The sequence below is a fragment of the Lissotriton vulgaris genome, chromosome 4_1 (assembly GCF_964263255.1).
Source record: "Lissotriton vulgaris chromosome 4_1, aLisVul1.2, whole genome shotgun sequence".
NCBI lineage: Eukaryota > Metazoa > Chordata > Amphibia > Caudata > Salamandridae > Lissotriton > Lissotriton vulgaris.
In genome coordinates, this window is record NC_141691.1 from 59,404,316 (window position 1) to 59,421,744 (window position 17,429).

Below are 17,429 nucleotides of genomic sequence, written 5' to 3' on the forward strand. Positions count from 1 at the left end.
AAGAGCACTAATCCATCCCAGCACCTCCACAAAAGCACTAATCCATCCCAGCACCTCCTCAAGAGCACTAACCCACCCCAGCACCTCCACAAGAGCACTACCCCACCCCTGCAGCTCCTCAAGAGCACTAACTAATCCACCCCAGCACCTCAACAAGAGCATTAATCCATCCCAGCACCTCCACACGAGCACTAACCCACCCTAGCACCTCCACAAGAGCACTAACCCACCCTAGCACCTCCACAAGAGCACTAACTCACCCCAGCACCTCCACAAGAGCACTAATCCATCCCAGCACCTCCACAAGAGCACTAATCCATCCCAGCACCTCCACAAGAGCACTAACCCACCCTAGCACCTCCACAAGAGCACTAACTCACCCCAGCACCTCCACAAGAGCACCAATCCACCCCAGCACCTCCACAAGAGCACTAATCCATCCCAGCACCTCCACAAGAGCACTAATCCATCCCAGCACCTCCACAAGAGCACTAATCCATCCCAGCGCCTCCACAAGAGCATTAACCCACCCCAGCACCTCCACAAGAGCACTAATCCATCCCAGCTCCTCCATAAGTGCACTACCCCACCCCAGCACCTCCACAAGAGCACTAACCCACCCCAGCACCTCCACGAGAGCACTTATCCATCCCAGCACCTCCACAAGAGCACTAACCCACCCCAGCACCTCCACAAGAGCACTAATCCATCCCAGCACCTCCACAAAAGCACTAATCCATCCCAGCACCTCCTCAAGAGCACTAACCCACCCCAGCACCTCCACAAGAGCACTACCCCACCCCTGCAGCTCCTCAAGAGCACTAACTAATCCACCCCAGCACCTCAACAAGAGCATTAATCCATCCCAGCACCTCCACACGAGCACTAACCCACCCTAGCACCTCCACAAGAGCACTAACCCACCCTAGCACCTCCACAAGAGCACTAACTCACCCCAGCACCTCCACAAGAGCACTAATCCATCCCAGCACCTCCACAAGAGCACTAATCCATCCCAGCACCTCCACAAGAGCACTAACCCACCCTAGCACCTCCACAAGAGCACTAACTCACCCCAGCACCTCCACAAGAGCACCAATCCACCCCAGCACCTCCACAAGAGCACTAATCCATCCCAGCACCTCCACAAGAGCACGAATCCATCCCAGCACCTCTACAAGAGCACTACTCCATGCCAGCACCTCCAAAAGAGCACTAACCACCCCAGCACCTACACAAGAGCACGGACCCACCCAAGCACCTCCACAGGAGCACTAACCCACCCCAGCACCTCCACAAGAGCACGAATCCATCCCAGCACCTCTACAAGGGCACTAACCCACCTCAGCACCTCCACAAGACCATTAAGCCACCACAGCATGTCCTCAAGAGCCCTAACCCACCCCAGCATCTCCTCAAGAGCACTAACCCACCCCAGCACCTCCACAAGGGCACTAATCCATCCCAGCACCTCCACAAGAGCACTAACCCACCCCAGCACCTCTACAAGAGCATTAATCCATCCCAGCACCTCCACAAAACGAATAACCCACCAGGGCACATCCTCAACAGCACTAATACACTCAAGCATACCCATGGGAGCATTATCAATCACAGCATCTCCTATCACAATACCTTCACACAAGCATTACCCAGCCCAACACCAACACAAGAGCTCCAACTAACCCCAGCACCTTCACAAGAGCACTAACCCACCCCAGCATCTCCACAAGAGCACTAACCTACCCCTGCACCTCCACAAGAGCTCTAACCCACCCCGGCACCTCCACAAGAGCACTAACCAATACATTCTAGCACCTCCACAAGAGCAATAACCCGCCCTGGCACCTCCACAAGTGCACTAATCCGTCCCAGCACCTCTACAAGAGCACTAATCCATCCCAGCACCTCCACAAGAGCACTAATCCATCCCAGCACCTCCACAAGAGCACTAATCCACCCCAGCACCTCAGCAAGAGCACTAACTCACCCCAGCACCTCCACAAGAGCACTAACTCACCCCAGCACCTCCACAAGAGCACGAATCCATCCCAGCACCTCCACAAGAGCACTAACTCACCACAGCACCTCCACAAGAGCACTAATCCATCCCAGCACCTCCACAAGAGCACTAATCCATCCCAGCACCTCCACAAGAGCACTAATCCATCCCAGCGCCTCCACAAGAGCATTAACCCACCCCAGCACCTCCACAAGAGCACTAATCCATCCCAGCTCCTCCATAAGTGCACTACCCCACCCCAGCACCTCCACAAGAGCACTAACCCACCCCAGCACCTCCACGAGAGCACTTATCCATCCCAGCACCTCCACAAGAGCACTAACCCACCCCAGCACCTCCACAAGAGCACTAATCCATCCCAGCACCTCCACAAAAGCACTAATCCATCCCAGCACCTCCTCAAGAGCACTAACCCACCCCAGCACCTCCACAAGAGCACTACCCCACCCCTGCAGCTCCTCAAGAGCACTAACTAATCCACCCCAGCACCTCAACAAGAGCATTAATCCATCCCAGCACCTCCACACGAGCACTAACCCACCCTAGCACCTCCACAAGAGCACTAACCCACCCTAGCACCTCCACAAGAGCACTAACTCACCCCAGCACCTCCACAAGAGCACTAATCCATCCCAGCACCTCCACAAGAGCACTAATCCATCCCAGCACCTCCACAAGAGCACTAACCCACCCTAGCACCTCCACAAGAGCACTAACTCACCCCAGCACCTCCACAAGAGCACCAATCCACCCCAGCACCTCCACAAGAGCACTAATCCATCCCAGCACCTCCACAAGAGCACGAATCCATCCCAGCACCTCTACAAGAGCACTAATCCATGCCAGCACCTCCAAAAGAGCACTAACCCACCCCAGCACCTACACAAGAGCACGGACCCACCCAAGCACCTCCACAGGAGCACTAACCCACCCCAGCACCTCACAAGAGCATGAATCCATCCCAGTACCTCTACAAGGGCACTAACCCACCTCAGCACCTCCACAAGACCATTAAGCCACCACAGCATGTCCTCAAGAGCCCTAACCCACCCCAGCATCTCCTCAAGAGCACTAATCCACCCCAGCACCTCTACAAGAGCACTAACCCACCCCAGCACCTCCACAGGACCACTAATAAACCACAATCCATCCTTAGTAGCTCTAACCCACCCCAGCACCTCCACAAGAGCTCTAACCCACCCCAGCATCTCCACAAGACCACTAATCCACAACAGCGCCTCCACAAGACCACTAATCCACAACAGCAAGTCCTCAAGAGTCAAGAGCACTAACCCACCCCAGCACCTCCACTAGAGCACTAATCTACCACAGCACATCCACAAGAGCACTAACCCACCCCAGCACCTCCACATGAACACTAATACACTCCAGTACACCCTTGGGAGCATTACCAATCACAGCATCTCCTCAATAGCACTGATCAACCCCAGTACCACGTCCTGGGTACTTAGCCACCCTAGAAGCTCCTCTAAAGCAACCCAACCCCAGCCCTCCTCAAGCGAATGAACCACCCTTAGCACTTCTGCATGAGCACTGATCTATTCAAGTATTACATTCTGAGCTCAACACCCAATCTAGTTGCTCCTTTAGCCCTCAACCCATCCTCATATCTCCTCTAAGCACTTAACATGACCTTTCATCCCACACACTTCTCAACATCCCCGTTCTGCACCACAAACCAATCCCAACACTCCTTTGCGAGACGAAAAGCATCCACGACAGTTCTCCTGAACAGTAGTATAGTAGAGGTGCCTCAAAAAACACATCAAGCCCTTACCCGTCCCTGCTATGTAAACACTAAACCTATTCCAGCTCTGTTCCTTGGTACCACACTTATCCCTACATACCTCTTGAATACCATGTCCATCTCAGCACCAAATCCTAATGCTCAGCACTGCTAGCTCCTGAGCACCAAGTGAACCAAGCATCCCTTCCCTGAGCACAAACCCAGTCCTTGCTGCAAAATGTACCTAAACCTTCCCGGTGTCTGCTCCCAGGGTACCTATCCTATGCCAGTAAATATCATGAGCATCAGTACATCCCCACAGACCTTCCTGAACAAACTCTGTTGCTGGTACTAGAACCCACTGGAGCACCAGCCGCCTGCAGATACCCTTCCATGGGCAGAAAGTGCTTCCCAGAACCCATGCCGAGCACTTGACCCTTTCAACAGTACTTCTCTGAACACATCATCCTCTCCAGAACACATTCTGTGCACTGGAACCATGCCATTACATATTCCCTGAACACAGTACCCTTCCATGAACATACCCCCAAGCACTGGACCCTTTTTAGCAGTCATTCTCTGAACACAATACCCTCCCAGCAAAAACCCTGAGCAAAGGGTCCATGCCATAACCCTTTTCTTGAAAATAATATTTCAACAAAGGAGACTCAAGAATCACTGGGGTAATAACTATATCAAAAACACACTGGTCCCTACTAGTAATACTTGAGATGCAAAGAACCAAATGGCGAATAAAATGTATTCAAAGGAGTTTACGAAAAACAATTTCAAGACACTGCTCGGCGCAGTGAATCTTGATGCAAAAGAAGCATGCTAGGTGATCTTTTTAGAGGTAATACACTCAAGTGATAAATCGTGATCAAAAAGTGATATGAAACAATACATGAACAGCATGTCCTGTTTCTGCAAGTTCTGAACAATCATATGGGGTCCGTGTGTTTAAAATCAAAGAAGGTCATTCCCAATAAAAAGGGCGGGACCATCATCAGAACCCGGGGGATACAACGAGCCCAAGAGAGAGGTTATGAAAGATAATGCCGTTGCTAAATGAGGGGGTCCCTGGTGTGAAACCTCCTGAACAATGTGAGTGGGAATGGCCTGAGCTGGAAATATGATGGAGACCCATGGGGGTTCCAACAAGCCCACAGTGGGAAGCACACGTGTAGTCTTGGTCTCAAGGCTGAGTGCCATATTCCTTCAATGGTCACAAATCAGCCCAAAAATGTAGGGGCCTCATTTATGAGGCCGAGCGTCACTTTTACGCCGCCGGTGCGTCACTTTTTGTGATGCACCAGCAGAGTAAAAAATGTTCCTTGTTCCACCATATTTACTAAGTAACGCATCTAGGTAGATGCGTCACTTTGTAAACCCCTGCGCTACGTTATACCTGCGCCAGGTATAATGTATGCAAGGGGGGCGTTCTGATGCAAGAAAGGGTCATAGAAGTGATGCAGTGAAATCTATAAGATTTCACTGCACCACTTCTAGGACGCAAATGCGTAAATTTCTTATGCCTGCCTCATAGCAGGCGTAAGACTGACGCAGGCCCTTTCACATGGGGCTTGCCCATGTGAAAGGACGCATTACTGGAGTTGCTTCACTTTTGTGACACACTCCAGCAATGCGTCATTTTTTTGCGCCATACAGATACGTCAGAAATACTGACATATCTGTAACTCCTTGCACAATGATGCGTCATACTGTAAATATGACGCATCATTGGTGTCGCACGGAGGGCGCAATGAAAAGGGACGCATCGCTGTTTTCACGCAGCGATGCGTCACTTTTCATTAATGAGGCCCTAGATGTGCTGGTATCGCTGACTGGCAGCATGGAGTCCTTTCGGGGCGATGAGTTCTCAAAGGGGGAACTTTGAGATCATATTTCCTGCTCAGGCACTTCCTGCCCACCTTGTTCCTGAGGCTTGTCACCAAGGATCCCCTCCTTTAGCAACTGCATTACCTTTTATTATTTTTTTATTTTTTATTTAGAAGTTTTCTATAGCGCTAGCAAGACCCGAAGGTAACAGAGCACTTTACAGTTAGAGACTGACAAGTGAACAACATGACATATAAAAAGTAATAGCAGTCAACGAGTGACAATATAGAGGAGTAGGTAACAGGATTCAGTGTCGCCACAAAGTTCTGGGGATGCTTGCTCATCCGAATTAACCGCAGCCAAGGGCACGGATAAGAAACAAGGATTTGAGTTGGTTCTTGAATTCCACATAGGACGGTATGGTTCTGATGTGCGGGGGGATGGAGTTCCATATTTTGGTGGCGTTTCCTGTGAAAGAGCAGACCGCAGTTTTCTTCTTTCTAGTTTTAGGTGGGATGAGCAGCAGGGAGTTAGAGCTTCTCAGCTTTCTGACTTGACCTGCTTTTTTGAGCTTGTTTGCCAGGTATTCCGGTTTGCCGGTGTGGAGGGCTTTGTGGGTTAGGCAAGCCGTTCTGAAGGTGCTACGCATTTCAGCTGGGAGCCACTTGAGTTCTTTGAGTGCCGGGGAGATGTGGTCAGATTTTTTGAAGCCGGTGATCATTCTTGCTGCAGCATGTACTGTTGTTTTTTAGTGGTGCCAGGTGTGCTTTAGGGATGCCTGTTAGGATTGAGTTCCCATAATCCAATCTTGATAGTACTAGAGATTGCGTGGCTAATTTGAGGTCCTTGTTGGGAATGTAGGGTTTTATCTCTCTAAATTATCGTATCCCCCAAGTCCTGATGATGACCCTGTCAGGATCGAAACTCTGTCGACTTTAAAAACAAGAACCCTATATAATTTTTGAGACCTTGCTGTAACTGGCTGTGCTGTTCATGTGTTTGTTGATACATTTGTTGATCACGATTCATAACTTGAGTGTACACCTCTAAAGAGATCACCGAGCATGTTTATTTTGTAGCAATATTCACTACACTGTTATGTGTTTGAAACTGTTTTTCATAAACTCTGTTGAATACATTATATTTGCCATTTGGCTGTTTGCATCTAAAGTATTGCTACTAGAGACCAGTATGTTTTTGTTATAATCACTCTTTACTTGAACATACACCATTCCTAGAACATCCCTGAGCGTTGACCTAATCCGTCACTCCTTCCCAGATCACAACACTTCTTCCGGAACACAACCTGAGGAATGGGCCCTTCTCGGCACTCCTTCCCTGAAAAGAACACCCTTCACATAACACTCTAAGAGCACTAGACCCATCCCAGTATACTTTGTGGATCATAACAGCCTTCAGACCACCAACCCATGCCAGCACCCCTCCCGTGAACATTAACCCAATCACACAGCTTACGCTCCATCATTAAAACCTAACCCTGGCACTTCCTCCTGAGCATGAAGCCCACCTAGTACCCTCTCCCTGTAATCAAACTGATCCCAAGGGTATCTATCAAGAATGAAGCCCATTCCAGAACACTGTCCTTTCAAAACAGCACATGCCAGCATCCCCTGTCTGAATAAAATTACTATCCCAACACTTCCTGCTTAAGTAAGTGATCCCAGCACTTGTCACAGAGCTCCGCAGAGAGCCACCATAACCCCCAGGAGCGGAAAACTGTTCACAGTCCAACTACATGAGAAAATAATTCAGCCAAGCAACCTCTCTGGCTCAACACGCCAATCCTAAGTCCCCAAGCACAAGGTCATCACAACAGCTCTTCCTGAACAACCGAAGCATCCAACTCCTGCCCATGACACTTACTTCCTCATTTCCTCCTGGCTGTGCATCCCATCTCAGGACCTTCTCCAAAGTAAATAAAATGCACCCACCTCGTACCAAACACACTGAAGCACCCCTTTACTTGAACACTGTAACTGCACCAGCACCACCTTTACCAGCATTCCAGTCTCCTTTTTCCCTGAGCACCAAAAACATCCCAGCACCCCTCCTTGGCATACATCCCATCGCAGCATCACCTCCTGAGCAAAAAACGCAACTCTGCATGCCCTCCTGAGCATCAGAGCCATTCCAGTGCCACAGCCAAAATATCCATGTGACCTCTCGAGAGCATCAACTCCATCCTGGTATCCACTTGCCACCTAAGCTATCGCTGCACCTCACTTCGCACACCTTCCCCAAGGATGAGACCTAATCCAAAACCCACTCTGAGTACCAAAATCATACAGGTCCCAGTCTGTGCAATAAACCAAGCAATATAAACAACATAGCACCCTACCTATAATAAAGTACTCTCTGTGTGCACACCTGAGCTCAAAGTCCCAACATCAACTCTTCCATTAGTTCTATTATTGCACCCCTTCTTGAACACCAGACATCCCTGAACAGAGCTTAACGTAAGCACCACCCCCAACCAGTATACACTCCTGAGAGCCAAATATACACCATCATCCCCTGCTAAGCAACAAAATCAAAGCATCACCCCCCACCACCAAACCTATTGTAGTATCCACTTGGGAGCACCAAACTAAATCTGTGACTGGGGGTGAGTGTCTGAAAAGTTTAAGCGCTACGTCCATCATCACCTTGTGTTTGCTTTGTTCGCCCTCAGTTTGCAGGGTATGCCCAGACATGGGTCCCTTGCTCACTTTGCCACTGAATTCAAGCTAGCCTGGCTGCTGCGGGGTGTTACCCCGAAACCGGTCCAGGGTGCTTATTTCCGGTCCAGGGAAGACATGGCTTGGCAGTTCGGGCTGGACTGTTCCCATGGCCCACAGGGTCAAGACGAATTTGCATATGGCCATGTCTGAACTGGGGTGACGAAGTGAGCTAAAGAACGATGATGGATTCAATCTAGATCTGTGACGGGGAAGTGTCTCAAAAGTTTCAGCGCTCCATCCATCATCTCCTGTGTAAGCAACAGAAGCAAAGCAGCACATCTCCACCACCAAACCTATTGTAGTATGTACTTGGGAGCACCAAAGCCACCCCAGCGCCCCTTCCCTTGACTATCCATTTCTCCCCTGCACCTCTTCTGAGAAGTCAAATATGCAGGCAATCCTCCCAACTCCCTTGAGTACCAGGCACTTTCCAGCACCCACTCTCGCCGAAGTACTTGTAGCAAAACCATTAGTACCTAACCCAGAAACCCATCCACTTAATACCACATCCAGCCAAGCACCCCCTTAACTTGAGCACCGACCCCTCAAGTACGCCATTCCCTTCAGCACCAGACGCATCTCAGCATCCCATTCTCTTAGCAACAAACCTCACCAAACCTATCCATGTTTCCTCTCCCATTCTAGAATCCACCTAGCCTACAGAAACCATCTTCCTGCCATCTCTTGAACATCAAACATATACTAGTCCACACCCACTAAACAGGAGACCCAACCAAGCTCCCCATATGCTAAGCACCGGCTAATCCAGTACATCTTCCTTGAGCCACAGATCCATCTCAGCACTCTCTCTTCAACCCCAATAATAGTAATAACACCCCATTGTACACCTCCCACACCAAATCCATCCATGCACTCTTTTCCTGGGGGCCCTGAGCTCTCCCTGGACACTAACTTCACCTCAGTATCTCTCCTTGGCACCGGGAACAATCCAGTGCTTCTTGCTGAATACTGAGAGCATCCTAGAATATCCCAGACTCTCTGCAAGGGAAGGCTGTAAGCTGAGGCTTGGAGCTTGAAGATGGATAGCTGGCTGAGCTCAAAGATGCTTAAGATCAGGGTTGGAGCTCAGAAATGACTGAGGAATTATGGCTGAGAAATCTGCATGGCTGAGATATCCTAGGTCTCAAAATCAGACATGGCAGAGGAATGGAACTCAGATAAGGCTGAGTTCACAGTTCACAGATGGCAGAGGGCATGAGCTATGAGGTTCCACTGACCTGACATTTTGAGGTGGTTAAGGGGCGAGGATCAGAGATGCAAGTGGCCTATGTCACTGAGATTCTTGCCCAAAAGCCAGCTGGTGGTTATGGGGCACATTTCACAGATAGCTGAGGCATGGAGGGTTAGGGCTGGTGCTCACATATGACTGAAGGCTGCGGCTCTGGGAAGAGTGAGATGGCTGAGGGCTGGGGCTCAGAGACAGATAAAGATGGCTAAGGGCTGGGACTCAGAGAGAGATACAGATGGCTGAGGGCTGGGGCTCAGAGACAGATAAAGATGGCTGAGGGCTGGGGCTCAGAGACAAATAAAGATGGCTGAGGGCTGGGGCTCAGAGACAGATAAAGATGGCTGAGGGCTGGGGCTCAGAGACAGATACATATGGCTGAGGGCTGGGGCTCAGAGACAGATAAATATGGCTGAGGGCTGGGGCTCAGAGATGGATAAATATGGCTGAGGGCTGGGGCTCAGAGACAGATAAATATGGCTGTGGGCTGGGACTCAGAGACAGATAAACATGGCTGGGTTCTGGGGCTCAGAGACAGATAAAGATGGCTGAGGGCTAGGGCTCAGCGACAGCTGAAGGTGGCTGAGGGCTGGTGCCCACATATGGCTGGAGGGAGCTGTGTTGGGATGAGTGAGGGCTTGGGCTCAGAGACATATAAATATGGCTGAGAGCTGAGGCTCAGAGACAGACACATATGGCTGAGAGCTGGGGCCAAGTGACGGATAAAGATGGCTGAGGGCTAGGGCTCAGCGACAACTGAAGATGGCTGAGGGTTGGGGTTCAGAGATGGTTGAAGATGACTGAGGGCGGGGGCTCAGATGACCGACAATAGCTGAGGGTTCGAAGATGGCTGTGGCATGTGAGCTGAGGGCCGGGGCTCAGAGACGGATAAAGATGGATGAATGCTGGGGCTTAGAGACGGATAAAGATGGCCGAGGCTCACAGATGGATAAAGATGGCTGAGGTCAGGGGCTCAGCGACAGCTGAAGATGGCTGAGGGCTGGGGCTCAGAGACAGCTGAAGATGGCTGAGGGCTGGGGCTCAGAGACAGTTGAAGATGGCTGAGCGTTGGGGCTCATATATGGCTGAAAGCTATATCTCTGGTGAGTGCTGGGGCTCAAAGAAGGATAAAGATGTCTGAGGGCTGAGACTCAGATCTGGCTGAAGGCTGCTGCACTGGGATGAGCGGGGGCTGGGGCTCAGAGATGGGTAAAGATGGCAAATGGCTGGGGATCAGAGATGGGTAAAGATGGCTGAGGGCTGGGGCTCAGAGATAGGTAAAGATGGCTGAGGGCTGAGGCTCAGAGATGGGTAAAGATGGCTGAGGGATGGGGCTCAGAGATAGGTAAAGATGGCAAAGGGCTGGGGCTCAGAGACAGGTAAAGATGGCTGAGGGCTGGTGCCCACATATGGCTGAAGGCTGTTGGGCTGGGATGAGTGAGAGTTGGTGCTTAGTGATGGATAAAGATGGCTGAGGGCTAAGACTCAGATCTGGCTGAAGGCTGCTGCACTGGGATCAGCGGGAGCTGAGGCTCAGTGACAGATAAATATGGCGGAGGGCTGGGGATCAGACACTAAAAAGGATTACTGAGGGCTGAGTAGGCATGGGCGGAAAATCCGTTCCGCTCGCGGATTTTGCGGATTTTCGGGAAATCCGCAATCCGCGAGATTTGCGAATTTCCTGCAAAATCCGCAAATCCGCGAGCAGCGGATTTTGCTCGCACTGCTCGCACTGTTCGCGTGAGTTCGCGCCCCGCGAATAAGTGCGAAATTGCAGAAATACGATTTAAGCAAAACTGAAAGTAACTACTTACCAGGTTCAAAAGTTCAGGCACATCATTAGTAGCCATTTCCTGTAGTGCTTCCTGAGGGGCCCCTCCAGAGTTCAGTTGCCAGTTGAAACTATTATGTGACCCTGCTCTGAACCTCAGAATAGTTACACATATGCCACAAAGGTCATGAATTACAGCTAAGGGAGACAAGCAGGAGCCAGGCTGGAAGTTAAAATCCATTAATCAGCCCCTAATTCATTATTGTCAGTTGGGGCAGGGCAGGTGTTGTAACTAATTTTGCAACAATGAAAGCACTTAGCAAGTGCAAAAGATCACTAATCAGGGCGCACTAAGGAAGCAGGTGCCAGCTAAAAAAATATTCTGTGACACATTAATCAGCCCCAAATTAATTCAGGTCACTTGAGGCAGGGAAGGTGTGCTTTGCTTTGCCGAAAATAATGTACACTGGACAACCAGAGGGTGTGGTGATGAAACAGAGGGTGGCATGGGTGGGCCAGAGGGTGGCATGAGTAGTCAGAGAGTGGCAGTGGTGACAGAGAGTGGCAGTGATGAAGAAGAGTGTCCCAAACAGGTTGGACACGTAGAAACAACAAGTTCGCAAAACTTGCGACCCGACAGGTAAGTTCGCAAATTGCGAAATTGTAAAAACCCTCGCGAACTGGCAGAAACACGGGCGAACACAAAAAAAAAAAAAAAACCGCAAATTCGCGGGAATTCGCGGATTTTGCGGATTGCGAGTTCGCAAATCCGCAAATTCGCGGATTGCCAATCCGCAAAATCCGCTCATGCTTAGGGCTGAGTCTCAGAGATGGATAAAGATGGCTGGGGCTTAGAGACGGATAAAAATGGATGAGGGCAGGGGCTCAGAGACGGATAAAGATGGTTGGGGTTCAGAGACGGCTAAAGATGGCTGAGGGCTGGGGCTCAGAGACGGATAAAGATGGCTGAGAGCTGGGGCTCAGAGACAGATAAAGATGGCTGAGAGCTGGGGCTCAGAGACAGATAAAGATGGCTGAGGGCTGGGGCTCACAGACATGTAAAGATGGCTGAGGGCTGGTGCCCACATATGGCTGAAAGCTGCTGGGCTGGGATGAATGAGGGCTGGGGCTCAGAGATGGATAAAGATGGCTGAGGGTAGGGGCTCAGAGACGGATAAAGATGGCTGAGAGCTCGGGCTCAGAGACAGATAAAGATGGCTGAGGGCTGGGGCTCACAGACATGTAAAGATGGCTGAGAGCTGGTGCCCACATAAGGCTGAAAGCTGCTGGGCTGGGATGAGTGAGGGCTGGGGCTAAGAGATGGATAAAGATGGCTGAGGGCTGGGGCTCAGAGATGGGTAAAGATGGCTGAGGGCTGGGGCTCAGAGATAGGTAAAGATGCTGAGAGCTGGTGCCCACATATGGCTGAGAGCTGCTGGGGTGGGATGAGTGAGGGCTGGGGCTCAGAGATGGATAAAGATGGCTGAGGGCTGGGTCTCAGAGAATGGGTAAAGATAGTTGAGGGCTGGGCTCAGAGATGGGTAAAGATGGTTGAGGGCTGGGGCTCAGAGATGGCTGACGATGACTGAGGGCTGGTGCCCACTTATGGCTAAAGGCTGCTGCGGTGGGATGAGTGAGGGCTGGGGCTCAGAGACAGATAAAGATGGCTGAGGGCTGGGGCTCAGAGACAGATAAAGATGGCTGAGGGCTAGGACTCAACGACAACTGAAGATGGCTGAGAAATGGTGCCCACATATGGCTGAAGGCTGCTAGGCTGGGAAGAGTGAGGGTTGAGGCTGAGAAATGGATAAAGATGGCTGATGGCTGGGGCTCAGATACAGCTGAAGATGGCTGAGGACTGGGACTCAGAGACAGCCGATGATGGCTGATGGCTGGGGCTCAGCGACAGTTGACAATGGCTGAGGACTGGGGCTCAGAGACCGCTGAAGATGGCTGAGGGCTGGGACTCAGAGACAGCTGATGATGGCTGAGGGCTGGGGCTCAGAGGCAGCTGAAGATGGCTGAGGGAAGGAGCTCATATATGGCTGAAATCTATGTCTCTGGTGAGTGCTGGGGCTCAAAGATTGATAAAGATGTCTGAGGGCTGAGATTCAGATATGGCTGAAGACTGCTGCACTGGGATGAGTGAGGGTTGGGGTTTAGAGATGGATAAAGATGGCTGAGGGCAGGGGCAGAGGCAGCTGAAGATGGCTGAGACTGAGAGTTGGGGCTCATGGTTGGAGATGACCGAGGGCTGGGGCTCAGACGAGTGACAATAGCTGAGGGTTTGAAGATGGCTGTGGCATGCGAGCTGAGGGCCGGGGCTCTCAGTAATGTCTGTGGGATAGTGCTCAGATTTGCTTGAGGGTCAGAAATCCAACAAGTCTTAGGGCTAAAGCTCAGAGATGGCTGACCGTGGGAGCTATGGAATGCGTCAGAGCTGAGATGACTGAAATTGGCAGAAGGCAGGACCTCAGAGATAGGTGATGGGTGGACTTGAGAGATGCCGGGACAAGCTGCTCAGAGATGGCTGGATCTCTGACGAGGGAAGACTGAGGATCAGAGATGGCTGATGGCTGGATCCCTGAGATGAATGAGTGCTGCAGGTCAGAGACAACTGGAGGCCAGCACTCCGAGGAGAGTGAGGGCTGCAGGTCAAGATGGCTGAAGGATAGCACTCTGAGATGGGCGAGGGCTGCAGATTAGAGATGGCTGATGGCTGGATCCCTGAGAGGAGTGAGGGCAGTGGGTCAGAGATGGCTGAAGGATAGCACTTTGAGGTGAAGGAATGCTGCAGGTCAGAGGTGGCTGGGGGTTGGATCCCTAGGATGAATGAGAGTAACAGGTCAGAGATGGCTGAAGGACAGCACTCTGAGATGAGTGAGGGCTGAGGATCAGAGATGGCTGAAGAATAGCACTATGAGGTGAGTGAGTGCAGCAGGTCAGAGATGACTGGAGGCTGGATCTTTGAAATGAGTGAGTGCTGCAGGTCAGAGATGACTGGAGGCTGGATCCCTGAGACGAGTGAGGGCAGCAGGTCAGCGATGGCTGAAGGACAGCACTCTGAGATGAGTGAGGGCTGCGGATCAGAGATGGCTGAAGAATAGCACTATGAGGTGAGTGAGTGCAGCAGGTCAGAGATGACTGGAGGCTGGATCTTTGAAATGAGTGAGTGCTGCAGGTCAGAGATGACTGGAGGCTGGATCCCTGAGACGAGTGAGGGCAGCAGGTCAGCGATGGCTGAAGGACAGCACTCTGAGATGAGTGAGGGCTGCGGATCAGAGATGGCTGAAGAATAGCACTATGAGGTGAGTGAGTGCAGCAGGTCAGAGATGACTGGAGGCTGGATCTTTGAAATGAGTGAGTGCTGCAGGTCAGAGATGACTGGAGGCTGGATCTTTGAAATGAGTGAGTGCTGCAGGTCAGAGATGACTGGAGGCTGGATCCCTGAGACGAGTGAGGGCAGCAGGTCAGCGATGGCTGAAGGACAGCACTCTGAGATGAGTGAGGGCTGCGGATCAGAGATGGCTGAAGAATAGCACTATGAGGTGAGTGAGTGCAGCAGGTCAGAGATGACTGGAGGCTGGATCTTTGAAATGAGTGAGTGCTGCAGGTCAGAGATGACTGGAGGCTGGATCTTTGAAATGAGTGAGTGCTGCAGGTCAGAGATGACTGGAGGCTGGATCCCTGAGACGAGTGAGGGCTGCAGGTCAGAGATGACTGAAGGCTGAATCTTAGACAAGTGAAAGCTGCTGATCAGACTGATGCAGATCAGAGATAGCTGCACGCTTGAACTCTGAGGTGAGTGAGGGCTGGAGGTCAGAGATGGCTGGAGTTATAGCATGACTGAAGGTGGCTGAGAGAAAGAACTTAGAGATGCTGATTCTCTGGCGCTCTGAGATGATGATTTGTCAGTGCTCTGAGGTGATGATTTGTTGGTGCTCTGAGATGGTGATTTGCTGGTGCTCTGAGGTGGTGATTCGCTGGCGCTCTTAGTTGGTGATTCGCTAGTGCTCTGAGATGGTGATTCGCTGGCGCTCTGAGATGGTGATTTGCTGGTGCTCTGAGACGGTGATTCGCTGGCGCTCGGAGATGTTGATTCGCTGACGCTCTGATATGGTGATTTGCTGTTGCTCTGAGATGGTGATTTGCTGGTGCTCTGAGATTGTGATTCACTGTTGCTCTGAGATGGTGATTCGCTGGTGCTCTGAGATGGTGATTCGCTGGCGCTCTGAGATGGTGATTTGTTGGCGCTCTGAGATGGTGATTCGCTAGTGCTCTTAGATGGTGATTTATTAGCGCTCTGAGTTGGTGATTCGCTAGTGTTCTGAGATGGTGATTCGTTGGAGCTCTGAGATGGTGATTAGCTGGTGCTCTGAGATGAGGATTTGTTGGTGCTCTGAGATGGTGATTCACTGGTGCTCTGAAATTGGTATTCGTCTGCGCTTGGAGATGGTGATTTGGTGGAGTTCTGAGATGGTGATCTGGCGCTCTAAGATAATGATTTGCTGGTGCTCTGAAATAGTGATTCACTGGCGCTCTGAGATGGTTATTCGCTGGCACTCTGAGATGGTGATTCCCTGGTGCTCTGAGATGGTGATTCGCTGGTGCTCTGAGATGGTGATTCACTAGTTAGTGAGATGGTGATTTGCTGGTGCTCTGAGATGATGATACGCTGGCACTCTGAGATGGTGATTTGCTGATGCTCTGTGATGGTGATTCACTGGAGCTCTGAGATGGTGATTTGCTGATGCTCTGTGATGGTGATTCACTGGAGCTCTGAGATGGTGATTCGCTGGTGCTCTAAGATGGTGATTCACTTGCGCTCTGAGATTGTGATTCGCTGGGGCTCTTAGATGGTGATTCGCTGGTGGTCTGAGATGGTGATTCGCTGGAGCTCTGAGATGGTGATTCGCTGGTGCTCTGAGATGGTGATTCGCTGGCACTCTGAGAAGGTGAATCGCTGGTGCTCTGAGATGGTGATTTACTGGCACTCTGAGATGGTGATTCACTGGCACGCTGAGATGGTGATTTGCTGGCGCTCGGAGATGGTGAATCGCTGGCGCTTTGAGGTGGTGATTTGCTGGCACTCTGAGAAGGTGAATCGCTGGCGCTTTGAGGTGGTGATTTGCTGGCACTCTGAGATGGTGATTCACTGGCACGCTGAGATGGTGATTTGCTGGCGCTCTGAGATGGTGATTCGCTGGCGCTCGGAGATGGTGAATCGCTGGAGCTCTGAGATGGTGATTCGATGGCGCTCTGATATGGTGATTCACTGGAGCTCTGAGATGGTGATTCAATGGCGCTCTGAGAAGGTGATTTGATGGTGCTCTGAGACGGTGAATAACAGGCGCTCGGAGATGGTGAATCGCTGGCGCTCTGAGATGGTGATTCGATGGCGCTCTGATATGTTGATTCACTGGAGCTCTGAGATGATGGTTCAATGGCGCTCTGAGAAGGTGATTCGCTGGTGCTCTGAGATGGTGATTCACTGGCACTCTGAGATGGTGATTCACTTGCACTCTGAGATGGTGATTCACTGGCATGCTGAGATGGTGATTTGTTGGCGCTCTGAGATGGTGATTCGCTGGCGCTCTGAGATGGTGATTCACTGGCACGCTGAGATGGTGATTTGCTGGCGCTCTGAGATGGTGATTCGCTGGCGCTCTGAGATGGTGATTCAATGGCGCTCTGATATGGTGATTCGATGGTGCTCTGAGATGGTGATTTGCTGGAGCTCTGAGATGGTGATTCGCTGGCATTCGGAAATGGTCAATCGCTGGCGCTCTGAGATGGTGATTCGATGGCGCTCTGATATGGCGATTCACTGGAGCTCTGAAATGGTGATTCAATGGCGCTCTGATATGGTGATTCGATGGTGCTCTGAGAAGGTGATTAACTGGCGCGCTGAGATGGTGATTTGCTGGTGCCCACAGATTTCCAAAGATTTCTACTAGGAGCCATTTTAGGGCCAGAGTTGAGAACTGGCTCAACAGAGTTGAAAAATAAGGACAGCATGTCTGGGAAAAATCATCTACCTGGGTCACCGGCACATAATATTT

General features: G+C 51.0%; 1 protein-coding gene across 3 annotated transcripts in view; it reads right to left on the minus strand.

Annotated features, from left to right (window-relative positions):
* The window catches only part of DLG3 (discs large MAGUK scaffold protein 3), a 2,000,883-nt gene that overhangs the window by 1,337,397 nt on the left and 646,057 nt on the right, over positions 1-17,429 (minus strand). The window lies entirely within an intron of this gene.